The 13,517-nt window shown below is 45.8% G+C and overlaps 1 long non-coding RNA gene across 2 annotated transcripts in view; it reads right to left on the reverse strand.

Moving 5' to 3' along the window:
- LOC142438868 (uncharacterized) overlaps nucleotides 1-13,517 on the reverse strand; it is a 71,786-nt gene that overhangs the window by 14,865 nt on the left and 43,404 nt on the right. For both annotated transcript variants that reach the window (XR_012782819.1, XR_012782820.1), the window contains exons 2-3: nucleotides 11,502-11,647; nucleotides 1,799-1,968 (exon numbers count right to left, since the gene is read on the reverse strand). This is a non-coding gene — a long non-coding RNA (uncharacterized LOC142438868). The remainder of the gene's footprint in view (nucleotides 1-1,798; nucleotides 1,969-11,501; nucleotides 11,648-13,517) is intronic.

Here is a 13,517-nt window from a genome sequence, read left to right on the forward strand (position 1 = left end):
CACCACGATGTCCGTCCTTTCGTGAGACCCTACTCGTCTCCCCGTCTGCTCGGTCTGCAGCTCCCAGCTTCTGCTGAGGTTCTGGTTTCCACTCTGTCCCTTGCAGCTGCTCTTCATCGTTCCCTTGGAGCCGACCCAAACCTGGGACACAACCCTCCCTTATTTGCTCCGTCCACTCAAATACAACACATGCGACACAGCTGTATGGGGGATGTTTCTGCCGGCACTTTGAGTGTGGTGACAAGGAAGGTTACATTGCAGCGGTCCCTGCTGCCAGCATGGGACAATTTGTTTAAAATTGGATACTTGGTTTTCCTGGTCTTCAAAATGCTTCCTGGGCATTCCCGTCAACTCTAATGCCATGTTTTCACTGTGTCGTCGATCCCCCTTTCTGTCCTTTCCCCGTCTCTCCCTTTTCTTCTGTTCTCTTTCTCTACTGTTTCTGACCTCAGAGTCCCTCCTTAATTTCCCTTCATTAATGAAACAGAGCTCTTGAGTTTCTTACATGGTATTTGCCTCTAAATGATATGCCCGGAGCCTCATCTTCTACCCCTTCAGAGCATTAAGTGTTTTTATACACACACAGTTTCCTCCTCAAAGTGAAGTTCTAGCCATAACTGGTAATCCTTCCTTCTCTTCCCTTGATATTCATGCAAACAAATTGTGGGAGATATTGGTATCAATCTTGGGAAAGTTTCAAAAAGGGCATAGAAAAGATACACGTGTTTGTACCTTGTCACCCAATGAGGGGACTCTTGAGCAGATTCTTGAAAGAAGGGAATCCCAAACTCACTGCCACTGAGTCGATTCTGATGTCCTATAGGACAGGTTAGAGCTGCTTCTGTGCATTTCTGAGACTGTAACTCTTTACAGACAGGTGGGATGAATTCTCCCCTCATTCTCCATGGAGAAAGTGTGTCCTTGAGACCTGGGGGTGGGGGGTACTTGGGAAATGCTCTGATAGGAGCAAAGGGCTGGAGACGTTCTTGCTGTTTGTTAGCTGCTGTTGAGTTGGCCCCTGGTTCACGTTCAAGGATGCAGAATGGAATGGAATGTTGCCTAGTCTCAGACCAGCTCTGTGATTGGTTAGTAATGGGATGACTGTGATTCAGAGCGCTTCCACTGGCTGATTCTCTAAAGTAGATCACCAGACCTTTCTTCCTAGCCTATCTCAGTCTGGAAGCTCTGTTGAAATCTGTTGAGCATTATAGCCTGAAATGACAGAGAAAGGAGGGAAGAGGGGAAGAGAGAGAGAGAAAGAGGTCTCCATGCCAAAGCTTCAGTTAGCATTTTAAATATTTTTCCACTGTAACCCAGAACTCCCCTCAAAGGCTTCTGAAGATCAATCACACGGCAAAGGCCAGCGGCGTCTTCTAAAGGATGCTCACTATCCTTCGCCCACAAACATCAGCAGCCCCGCTTACCCGGAGAACAGGGGAGGCTTTGGGTTTCCTGCTTGCCTATCATGAGGATCTATTTATTAATGCTGCAATAGGCCCGGGGGGGTGTTCCTGGGTTTGGGGTGTCAAAGAATACATTTAATTTCACTTTTTTAAAAAGGTGAAATCATGACTCTTGTGAAAATGAAGATATGTCAAGGAGGCTACTTAGCGATGGATGGCAGTGGGAGCCTAAGATTCATTTGTGGAACTACACAGAAAATAAACCTCGGAGAACCCCCCTCTCTAAAATTGAGGGGTGGGGAGAAAGGGATCACTAAACAGAGCGTTTGGGAGAAAGGAGAATAGAAGATGACATAAATCTGACCCAAACAGCGAAAACTTTTGTTAGTAGTTACCTTCCAATGATGCAGGCTGGATCTGCGCTGGTTTCCAAAATTGTCTCTATTGTTTTGTTTGTTCATATTAGGGTGTATCTCAGTGGTTAACTGTCATCGGAGGTCACCTTCTTGAATTTGCGTTCCATGCTTTTCTGTTTTTCAGAATATGAAACCCAGGATTGAGGAATCTAGAGGGAAAGCAAGTAGAAGAAGGGTTTGGGGGGAGGGAGATACAATGGTGGAGGTTGGGCAAAATGGAGATGATGTCAAGGAGTCTGTGTAAGAACAGAATGTTTGGGAACTGATTGTGGTAGCAATTGTACAATTCTACTTGAACTATGCAATGATATGCTATATGTATTAAATCCAATTAATAATAAATTTTAAAAAGTTAAAGCCTGTGTTGGTCTGGGCAGACTAGAGAAACAAATCCATGGACACACATATGTGTATAAAAAAGAGATTTATATACAAGAGAAATTGAACATTGAGAAAACATCCCAGCCCAGTCCAGATCAAGTCCAAATGTCTGATATTAGCCCATATGTCCAATACCAATCTACAAAGTTCTCTTCAGACTCACGAAACATGCAATGATGCCGAATGTAGAAGATCACGGGCCAATGGGTAGAGAGCCCTTGGATCCAGTGGTATTGGAAATGTCTTTGTGCTGGCAGGGGTCTCTGCATCAAGGTGAGTCCATGTGTCTTGTCAGCTGCTCCGTCTCCCAGGATGTGGCAGAGAGAGAGTCTCTTCTGCCTCCGAAGTGGAAGTACCAGATTTTCCAGGAGAAGGCCACGCCCACACAGAAGTCGCATTGGCTATCTCCAGATTGACAGCCTAGACTCCACCCCTACACTCTTAATCCTTAAATTGACACCAGATTAGTTGACTACCACAAAGCCTTTGTTATCTTAAGAAAAAAAAAAGGATTAACTTATGGGGCAAAAAAGAGGTTACTTAATTCACTAATTTATGAGCAAACCAGTAAAATGTCACAGCTGGTTCAAAGGGAAATCCAAACATCTCCCACCATGAGGACCCCATGCACAGGAAACCAAGCGCTTCCTGGTCCGACGTCACCTACAGTTGTTTGGAGAGCCAGCCATGGTGATGCTGCGGGCTGTCAGTGAGTTTAGGAAGGTTGGCTTACCTTCAAATCTTAGTATGGAAACTCCACAGAAAGCGGTTCACCATTATGACAACACACAACTTTCCATGAACAGACGGTGCTTGCTGCACCTGAGTGGCATTGGTGAGGAAGCACAGTGGGTGCCCCAGAGAGAACGGGAAAGCCACCGCCGCCAGGAGTTTGTTGTCGGGATGAAGTGCTGTCATTTTTTAACTCAACTGGATCCAAGATAACAGAGTCGAGCTTCCACCATGTTTTATTAAAGACAGTTTTATTGGCATATAATTCATATAGCACAAATTCAATAGTGCGATCATATTACTGAGAGTAGTATGATCAGCACCACAATCAATCTCAGCAACAAGGGAGCTCACATGATAAGGTGTTTCATTTTAACCTAACCGCATCAGCAACAATCCACTTTCCAATGCATTCTGCATGATAGCAAGACTGTCCACATGTCTGGTCGATGATCAGAGGGATCCACCGGAGGCTTAATCCATGTATATTTCCCCTTCACTCTTTGTTATCTGGAGCAATTTTAAAACAGGGCAAAAGCGAGATCCCCATAGACGTTTCTAGGCTGTGGTCTGTGAGCCAGGAGATCACCAGGCATTGCTTCCATGGGTTGACGGAGTGGATATGATCTCTAACCTTCACTATTGAGCCACCAAGGTGTTAATGGATAGACACTAAACAAGCGCTTCAGTTTTACCTGAGATGTTTTGATAGTTTTAAACTGGAAGCAAAAATATTAAAAGTAATAATACTTTTTTTGCATAAGAAAGTTTCATGTAATTATTGGTGTTTTTAGTCTTTCACTTCAAGAACCAAATAGTTACGGGCCATGATATGCTGGCGAATCTGGGTTTGAAGTCCCGTTTGTGAGTCCTTGTCACAGCTTGGAAGTTCTTGAGGTTAGTCATCTGCTAGTGCCGGTTCCTGCGGACTCATCTGACCATCTGGAGCACTCTGAAATGCACATATTTTATGAACTGCAAGTGGAAGAGCTAAAAGTAGCCATAAACGAGATTTGCAAAGCATTTCCTTTTGGACACGCGAGGAATGCTGACTATTCAACCAACAGAAGCTGCAGAAAGAAGATTTGGGGTCCCATGACTTGGCTGAAGCTTTGCAGGAACAGCTGCTTATCTCCAGAGTGGAATTTCCTGTTAATATCTTTTTCAGGCTAATTGTTCATCAAATGTCTAACACATGTCAACAGATCTCACGAACGTGCTACATCTTCATGTGGAAGGAACATCAAATGTTGAACTTTGTTGCACTTAAAAAGCCATTGCATGATCTTCAGCTCCTGTCACTAACTCCCCTTAACGGGGGGGGGGGGGCATGCGATTCAGAGAAACTATTTGGCTTGATTGCCTTCCTTCCTTGTCATGGATGGCAACGCGTGGCTTAGGGAAGGGGATGCTGGGAGGAAGAAACAAAGCGGTGACTTCAAACAGCGTGGTGGTCTATAGCACCTTGGTTTTGAGAAGGTGTCATCCCAATGCACACGTTTTCCTAGAGCAAATGGACTTCCAATGGACTGTTACCTTCTTTGGCAGCAACCACAAAGGCACCCCCTTTTGCGTGTGACCAATGAGCTGCGTGGAGTGGAGGGCCTGGTGGTAGGAAGTAGCATCACCAGGATGCCAGAGGCACAAAGTGTCCAACAGCAGCAACTTCCTGGCAGCTAAGACAACAGATTTGTAGAGTATGGAATTCCATTGTGTGTCTCATATTTTCACTGAAGTAGAAGCCAGAGGGCTGTGCCCAGGAAGGTGTTCAGGGAGACTATGTGACTCAACACACGTCCTTCTTCTTGCCATCATTCACTGTGCGTGGTTTCATTCCTTGTTACTTTAATAGCTCCACTAACTGGGTTCCCAGGCATGAGGCGCGAGCTGGAGGTGCTCCTGGTCACTGTCAGACCATTTCAATCTTTCATCTCCTTTCAGGCATGGGTGACTGTGGAACCGGGCTTCTGGAGCGCGGGGTTCTCTTCTCAAATCTCATATTCTTGCCTGGGGAGGGGATCATACGATCAGAGGCACGGGGATCAATTGTAGATTCCAAGGCAGGAGGATGCTTTAATCATGTCCACCTACCTCCCTTACCCTGTCTGTTCACCTCCAGTTTCAGTTGTCACCTCCCTCACTGCCTTGGGCACTGGTGTTTAGTCTCAAGAATGATGGAGTCTGTGGTGACCACATCACTGCTTACCCTCTGACCCCAAGACCAGAGGTTCTCAAACTGAGGGTTGCAACCCCTTTGGGGGTCGAACAACCCTTTCACAGGGGTCGCCTAAGACCATTGGAAAACATATTGGAAACACTGCTCCCCTCTCCATGTCCAGGCGGGTCCGCCCGCATGCAGATATGCCCACATATGAGTACCCAGAGTGAAGCCTGATACCCTAGGTACACCATGTTTCAAAACAAAATTTCATTTGTTTGCAATTAGAAATAAATATTTCATAATATTGTTTTTGTGATTAATCACTATGCCTTAAATATATTCAATTTGTAACAATGAAAATAAATCCCACATATCAGATATTTACATTATGATTCATAACAGTAGCAAAATGACAGAATAATTCTATGGTGGGGGGTCACCACACATGAGGAGCTGTATTAAGGGTCACGGCATTAGGAAGGTTGAGAACCACTGGCCCAGATAAAGACTAAGCAAGTGGCTGAGCACGTAGTGGTGTTATTGACACAGTATTGCCTGTAATGGATGATCTATATCTTTAACAATTTGTGGCCCATTAGCTCCCCTAATAAACCTTAGGATTGTTAGTATCATCTGTGGGTCCCGGATGGCTATGACAATGAATTATTGAATCAAGCAGAGAAGTCGGGTGCATGGCTGGGAAGGTTGGTCTCTGATTGAGGTAAAGAAGATCAGAGAGCTGAGGCATGCCTGACCTCTGCCTTGTAGGAATCGACCCAGGGCTGCTGGGGACTAGGGCTCTCCACCCTTTTTGTGTAGCTGGAGGAGATCAGATGCCATTTCTCAGCACAGATCCCGCGAAGAATGCACAAGTCAGTGTTAGAAGAAGTGCAATGGAGTGCTCCTAAGAAGCAAAGATGGTGAAACATCATCGTACACACTTTCGACACGTTATCAGGAGAGACTAGTCTCTGGAGAAGGACAATGTGTTAGTCTGGGTACATTAGAGAAACAAATCCACAGAAACTCATATGTGTAAGAAGGAGTTTTATATAAAGGGTAAGTGCACATCAAGAAAACATCCCAACCCAATGCTGCCCAAGCCCACAAGTCCAACATTAGCTCATAAGTCCAACACCAATCCACAAAGTCCTCTTCCATCTCACAGAACACACTAAATGATGCCGACTGCAGGAGGAAAGTCAAATTAGTGAGTGCATAAGCATCTCAGTGCTGGCAGGGGTCCCCACCTGGCTGCTCCAGCACCCAGGGCTGCATCGGGGTAGGTCCATGCAGCTTCTCCTCAGGAATGTCTTGCAGGAAGTGAGCCTTGCAAGCTGAAGAAGGGAACTGGCTAAGGCTGCTGCACCCTAGTCCGACCATCAGACAGCAAGAGACTCGAGAACTAGAAAGGCAAGACTCACCAAGCCATTTATCTTGCCTTCCTTCAATTAATCCCACGTGTGTTTATCAGCCAGGTTGGCACAATAAACTTTAACTATCTCCGACATCATGCTTGCTAAAGCGGGTATCATGGAATTGCAGAGGACTCCAGGCGCAAGTGGTTGTTAGCGACCATTGAGTGGGTTCCGACTCATAGGGACCCTGTGCACTACGGAAGCGAACACTTCCTCATCCATCCTCATAATTGGTCTTATGTTTGAGCCGATTGTTGTAGCCACTGTGTCAATCCATCTTTCAAGAGGCTTCTGCTATTTTGGCTGCCCCTCTACTTTACCACGCATGATGTCGTATCCAGGGACTGGTCTCCCTTGACATATCCCAAATCCGTGAGACCAAGTCTCGCCATCATTGCCACTGGTTGCACTTTTTCCAAAAGAGATTCGTTGATTCTTTTGGCAGTCCATGGTACTGTCAATATTCTTTGCCAACACCATCGTTCAAATGCATCAATTCTTCTTTAGTCTTCCTTATTCAACATTCAACTTTCACATACATATAAGGCGATTGAAAATACCATGACTTGAGTTATGTGCACCTTAGTCCTCAAAGCAACATCTTTGCTTTTCAACATGTTAAAGAGGTCTTGTGCAGAAGGTTTACCCGAGGTAATGCATCATTTGATCTCTTGCCAGCTGCCTCCATGAGCATTGACTTGGATCCAAGCAAATACTCGCCGTACTGTTGTATAAAGTGCATTGCACTAATGCTGCTGCTGCCATTGGTGTTGTCAATTTGCTCCTGACTCACAGCAGCCCTATCTCTGTAGAAGGTAACGAAGCACGGCCCTGTGCTACAGAATCCTCCTGACTGTTGCTATGTTTGAGCTCCCTGCTGCACTGCAATGGCTGACAGATTAGTGGTGGCTTATGAATGATAAGATGTACCAGAAAACGATAGTCTTTCAGTACAGTGCATTGTAGCAGGAATACTTGGTAAGCCAGGACTCCCTGGCCTCACCCTGTGATGGGTCTGCAGAGTTTCATGCATGATTTGCTCGATCCCTCTTCGTGTTTAACATTTTTGTAACAAAAAGTAAGGGAACACTTAATGCCAGATCTTACTCCTGACTAAGTAAGTCAGGATGTTTCCCGGATGGGGCCCAAGTCACAGCATCTTTTACAAGCTCTCCAGATGCATTTTTATTTTTTAAAGCACAAAGCCACTATTTTATTGTGTGCCTGAAGTCTGTGGGCCAGGGAGTCAGGCAGGGCAGAGGGGTGGCCTGGTTCTGTCCCCCAACGTCTGGCTATCTGAACACCAAGGAATGCCATCATCTGGATGTCCCTTCACACATGGCCGCCAGTTGGAACTGCCCTTTGGCTGAATCTTTGCTGGGCCATCAGCCTGAAGACCTCTAAGTGGTTTCTGCACACAAGTGGTTGTCCAAGTGACTGCATGTGAAGTCAGCCTTTGTCCCAATTTCATGCAATCAAAATAATTAGCTTAGGTCATTAGAATTAGATTTGCTTAGCTTAGAATTCTAATCGTCTGGCTCATTTCCCACATCCGGAGTGGGGCTTATCAATATTTCTATCGAGAAGCAACCCACGTGATGCTGATGGAAAGGCCAGTTTAGAAGTGCTGACCTAGGGCGTAAGCCTTAGTTATTCTTTGAAGATCTCAGGATTATCCAGGCACCACGTAGCAGGTGTCTGTTGTCTGATTTCTGAACCTTTGTCCTAGTTTGTTCCTTTGACTTCTAGAGGGTGCTGCTACCTCTGACCTTAGCTTGCCCTTGGCTGTGATGATGGTTCTTCCACAGATCGATGGTGTCGGTGTTTTAGCAGCAGTCCTCATCACATGCCACGAACCCCTTGGAATCGTTGACCTTAAGGAGATGATTATCTGGTCGGGCTTGAGAATTTTCAGACAGGCTGGGAGAGTAAACACGAGACTCCGACAATTCATCTCTAGAATGCCAGGCTCGGGAATTGGGCTCTAAGAATCAATATGCAGCTTCCACCGCAGTGAACAAGGAAGAGTGGCTGGCTGTGTGCTGCCCCACAGCCATGGGCCTCCACAAGAGTCAGGGGGTGAGCACAGCCACCTGAGGGGGCCTCGTGGAGGACACCCAGCTAGTACAGGACAGGATGTGGGAGGCAGGAGGTTTTGATGAACACCTGTGGATGCCATGGAGTTGAATGAAGTCTCCAAGGTCAGAGGGCCTTCGTCAAGAAAAGGATGGGGACACACAACCTTCCCAAGAGGAAGGGAGAGGAGCTTTGCCACATCTTGGTCACCATGAGAAAAGCAATGGCCAAGACGCCCAGAGAGCCCCCTGGGTCAGAAGATAATAGAGCCTTTCCAGCAAAGCACTAATCAATATGCAGTGGTCATTGTGTTAGTCCGGGTTGACTACAGAACCAAATTCATAGACACTCACATGTGTCTAAGAAAGAGCTTTATATAAAGAGTAATCGTATATTAAGGAAACACCCCAGCCCAGTCCAGATTAAGTTCCTAAGTCCAATATTAGCCCATATGTTCAATACCAGTCTACAATTCCTCTTCAGACTCATGCAACGCATGCAATGACACTGAATGCAGGAAGATCACAGGCCACTGGGTGGAAAGTCTTGTGGATCCAGTGGCAGTGGAATCATCTTAGTGCTGGCATGGATCTCCATGTGGCTCCTCCAGCTCCAAAACTTTGGCTCCATCAGCATAGCTCCATATGGCCTGTCAACAGAAATGTCTCACAGGGAGAGTATCCTTCCTCCCGGGAAGGAGACAGGTGTTTCTAGAATCCTCAGAAGAAGGCTATGCCCACACAAACGTTTCATTGGCTATGACCTGATTGATGGGCTATATTCTACCCCTTTGATCAAGTTGACAGTAGATTATGTAACTGCCACAGTAATCCACAGAGGCTTTAAGGAATTTTATTTTATTGAGCTGTAATTAACATATCATACAATTCAATAGTTCAGTCATATCAAGAAGGGTTGTGCAGTCATCGCTAAAATCACCTCTGAAGCCTTTTCTTGCTTCTGGTACCCATCGATGTTGACTCCCTTTCTCCTTGTCTGTGCCCCTAAGCAATCATCAATCCAGCTACTGTCTTCTTAAATCCACTCATCCCTATTCAGATTTCCCTACACAGAGAGACATACAAGACATGGGCCAACAAGCAAGGATCCGGCAACAAAAAGACCTCAATCTAAGAGAAAGCAGAGAATATTAAAATTTTAGAATAAATTCACATTGGGCCCAAAGGGAGATCAAATTATAAGTTGCTACATTCCTGCCTAAAATCCATTTTACAGTGCTCTTTGTCTGATATTACGGTTGTTAACTGTTCCTAGCTTACGTGTATTGAGGATTCCCCAGGGACTCAATCCACTTAGGGACCTTGCAGGTAGATTTGGGGCTACCACTACCAGTCCTAGATTTCGGCAAACCAGAGTTTTAGAATTTAGGCACTAGTACAATTTCCTCCTCTGAATTCAGATTATTTACAATTCTTGAATCACACAGTGTGGTAGTTACATAATCTAGTGTGCATTTGGGACTTGAAAGGATTAAGACCGAAGGGGTGGCATGGCCTTCTCCCGAGGATTCTGGGAAATCTGGTTTTTCCTCTTTAACGGCGGGAGACAGTCTTTCTCTCTGCTCACTTCCTGTGAGACATCCCTGAGGAGAAGCCACATGGACCTACCCTGATGCAGCCCTGGGAACTGGAGAAGCCTTGTGGAGACCCCTGCCAGTGCTGAGATGCTTACAACACCACTGGATCCAAAGACTTTTTTACCCACCGGCCTTTGATCGACCGCATCCGACATCATTGAATGTGTTTTGTGAGTTTGAAGGAGATTTTATATATTGGTATCGGATATATGGGCTAATATCAGACTTGTGGGCTTGGACTGGACTGGGAAGGGATGCTTTCTTAGTTGTGGTGACCCTCCCAACCATAAAATTATTTCTGTTGCTGCTTCATAACTGTAATTTTGCTGTTATGAGTCAGGCGACCCCTGTGAAAGGGTCATTTGACCCCTAAAGGAATCTCGACCCACAGGTTCAGAACTGGTGCTTTATATAAAACTCTCTCTTATACACATATGAGTTTCTCTGGATTTGTTTCTCTAGTCTACCTGGACTAACACACACACACAGACTGTGTGGATTTAGCTGGCTCTTCACTTAGATGGCTTCTTGTTTGGAGAAGAAGCCTTGAGGACCTGAGATGCTACTCTTCATGACATCTAGGCACCATCTGATGTCTTCACCACACTTTGCTATGGCACGCATGTCTTCAGTGACCTTATGAGGTGAGGGTCAGGACATTAGAACACCCTTTTCGTATATTAGGACAACGATCAAGTGAGAGTAGAAGGTTTCTTGATCATAAGTGGAAAGATCTTGATCAGAAATGTGCAGCAGGGAAACTACTCGGAGATGTTTCTTTTCTTTCTTTCTTTTTTTTTTTTTTAAAGCAAAAGGGAAGAAATTTATTGGCGCCCATGAGGGAAACCCTAGAGGAGCCCAGCATACCCTTTTGTGTAGGCATGCCCAGCAAAGGGTCATACCATTCACTGTATCCCTATGTCCCAGAGGGACTCCCCTTGAGCTGAGCCCCAAAGCCCCAGGACTGGCCAGGGGTGGGGACATGGAGATATTTCTTTAGTGGCATATGGATTGAACAGAATCTAGCCTTTGTTGTGTGCATCACTCTGCTTTTCGGTTCAAAGTTGACCTCAAGGGAGAGTTGTGGTTCAGGCTTAAAGAGCATCTCTGGTCAATAGTCTCAGTGGGTCCTCTGGTCGCAGAGGGTCCAGTTAATCTAGGCATTTTCAATCACTTGAGTTCTGTTTAGCATTATTCTCCCATTCTAAGTGGTGTGATCTATTGTGGCTGTGGTCAAATTTGCCTGATCGTAGCCAGATAAGGTCTACTTCTTCTGTGTTGGGGTCATCGAGATCATGCCTCCTGGAGGCTACCAACCTTGTAGACTGGCTTGTCTCCAAGAGCCTGGTTCCCTTCTCACGCTTTTCTTCCTGCTGAGTAGAGACCAACCACCGTATCACAGACGGTCACTGCCAAGCTTCGTTGACCTCACCTGCTGCTCAGTGGGTTGCAGGACACGGACTCTGTGAGAGATGCAAAGGTCCATCAGAAAGGTTGTTCGCAGCTCACGGAAATCTTTATCAAACAAACTACTTAACTGGGAAGCTATTGTTTCTCCACACATCCTCCATGCATTCCCAAGGGGGGTCCTTCCATCTCTCTCACCCTTCCCGGAAGAATTCTGCTTTCTTCCATGCACATGTCACAATGCAGTTGGGGCATTTTTGAAGGACCCAATGTATGTGCCTTCTAAATGTTCTCTCTCTCTAGAGAGAGAGATTACATTTTTTTAAAGTATGGGTAACAAAAAGATGTCTTAAGGGCCCAGAGCCGGGCTGGGGTGAGGTTCCCCAGGAAAAGCTTTGTGCGGCAGTCTTTGATGCCCTAAAAGATGGAGCAGATGCATTGTTGTGATGGAAACTAGTTCTTGGTGCAACATTCCTGGCCTGTTTCCCACCAATGTCGTTTTCAATTTTCTGAAAATGTTTTTATTATGAGACCTCACGGTCATCCCGTGCACTTTGGTGAAAACCTACCACGATTAGCCCTTTAAATCCCAACCAAACTCACTGCCGTCAAGTCAACTCCGACACAGTGACTCTGTAGGATCGCTATGAGATTATCCTTTTGGGTTCCCCGCCAGAGATAGGGACCTAGGTAAGTGATGCGCCCTTGCTGCATTTTTCAGTTAGATCAATATGCTTTCCTAACGGCTTTGCCTTCTTTCCTATTGGACCTCATTGCGACTAGATCAAGTGGAAAGTGGTGCTTTCTACCACATCTTACATAATAGAACCCCAAGTAAACCAACTTTGAAGACTGAGCAGTACTGTATCAAGAGCTCTTGGGGATACAGTGGCTATGTGTTGGGCTGCTAACTGCAAGATTAGCGGTCTGAAACCACCAGTCACTCCGGGGAAGAAAGGTGGGTCCTTCTACTCCTACCAAGAGCCACAGTCTCAGAAACCCACAGGGGCAGTTCCACCCTGTCCTGGCGGGTTGCTGTGAGTCAGAAGTCACTCAATGGCCATGAGTTGATGGTCTTGTTGTAATGCCAGGTTGGGGCACAGGATATACAAAGGCTAAGTAATGAGGTTCACGTCTTTGCTGTCATTACTGAAACTTTTCATATGGGATCTTCGTCTCCTGATGCTACCATAACCACCAAATCAACAAAAAGTGGGTAGGTTTAAAGAACAGAGACTTATTTTCTCACAGTTCAGGGGGCTAGAAGTCTCGAACTCAGGACATGGTTCTAGGGATAGGTCCTTCTTTGTCAATACTAAATTTAACTCACTGCCATCAAGTTGACTCATGGAGAATCTATAGGACTGAGTAGAACTGCCCTTGTGAGTTTCTTTAACTCTTTAGGTGAGCAGAAAGTCCTGTCTTTCTCCCATGCATTGGCTGGTGGTTTCAAACTACTGTTCTTACGTCCAACTGGTAATCACTGTAGCCCCAGGGCTCCACCTTGTCTATCATAGCTTCTAGCAACAGGCAATCCTTAAAGTTCTTGGGTTTGTGGTTTCATCTACCCCTTGCACTGTAGACAGCTGTACCATCAGAGAAGCAGCAGCAGGACCAGGAGTCAGAGCATGAGACAGAGAGATGGACTTCCCAACCCACTTAGCAAAGAAAACTGAGTGTTTTTGTGGAGATGCTGGCTTGTGGGGTAAGGTGACTCTGGGCATTTATTTCAGGAAGCTGGATTTGCTGACCCACAGAAGTGGAGCTGAGAACCTCCAGGCCGAGGCTTAGTGGAGTGGGGTGCCTCTGGGCACTTCATTCAGGAAGCTGGGTTTGCTGGCCCGTTCGCAGACTTGAAAGAACGTTGTAACAAGTCCTGCAAAGCAATTCAATCCTGAGCATTTCTCACTGCTATTACAGTTTGCT

Source organism: Tenrec ecaudatus, chromosome 2 (genome assembly GCF_050624435.1).
Source record: "Tenrec ecaudatus isolate mTenEca1 chromosome 2, mTenEca1.hap1, whole genome shotgun sequence".
In the NCBI taxonomy this organism is placed as follows: Eukaryota; Metazoa; Chordata; class Mammalia; order Afrosoricida; family Tenrecidae; genus Tenrec; species Tenrec ecaudatus.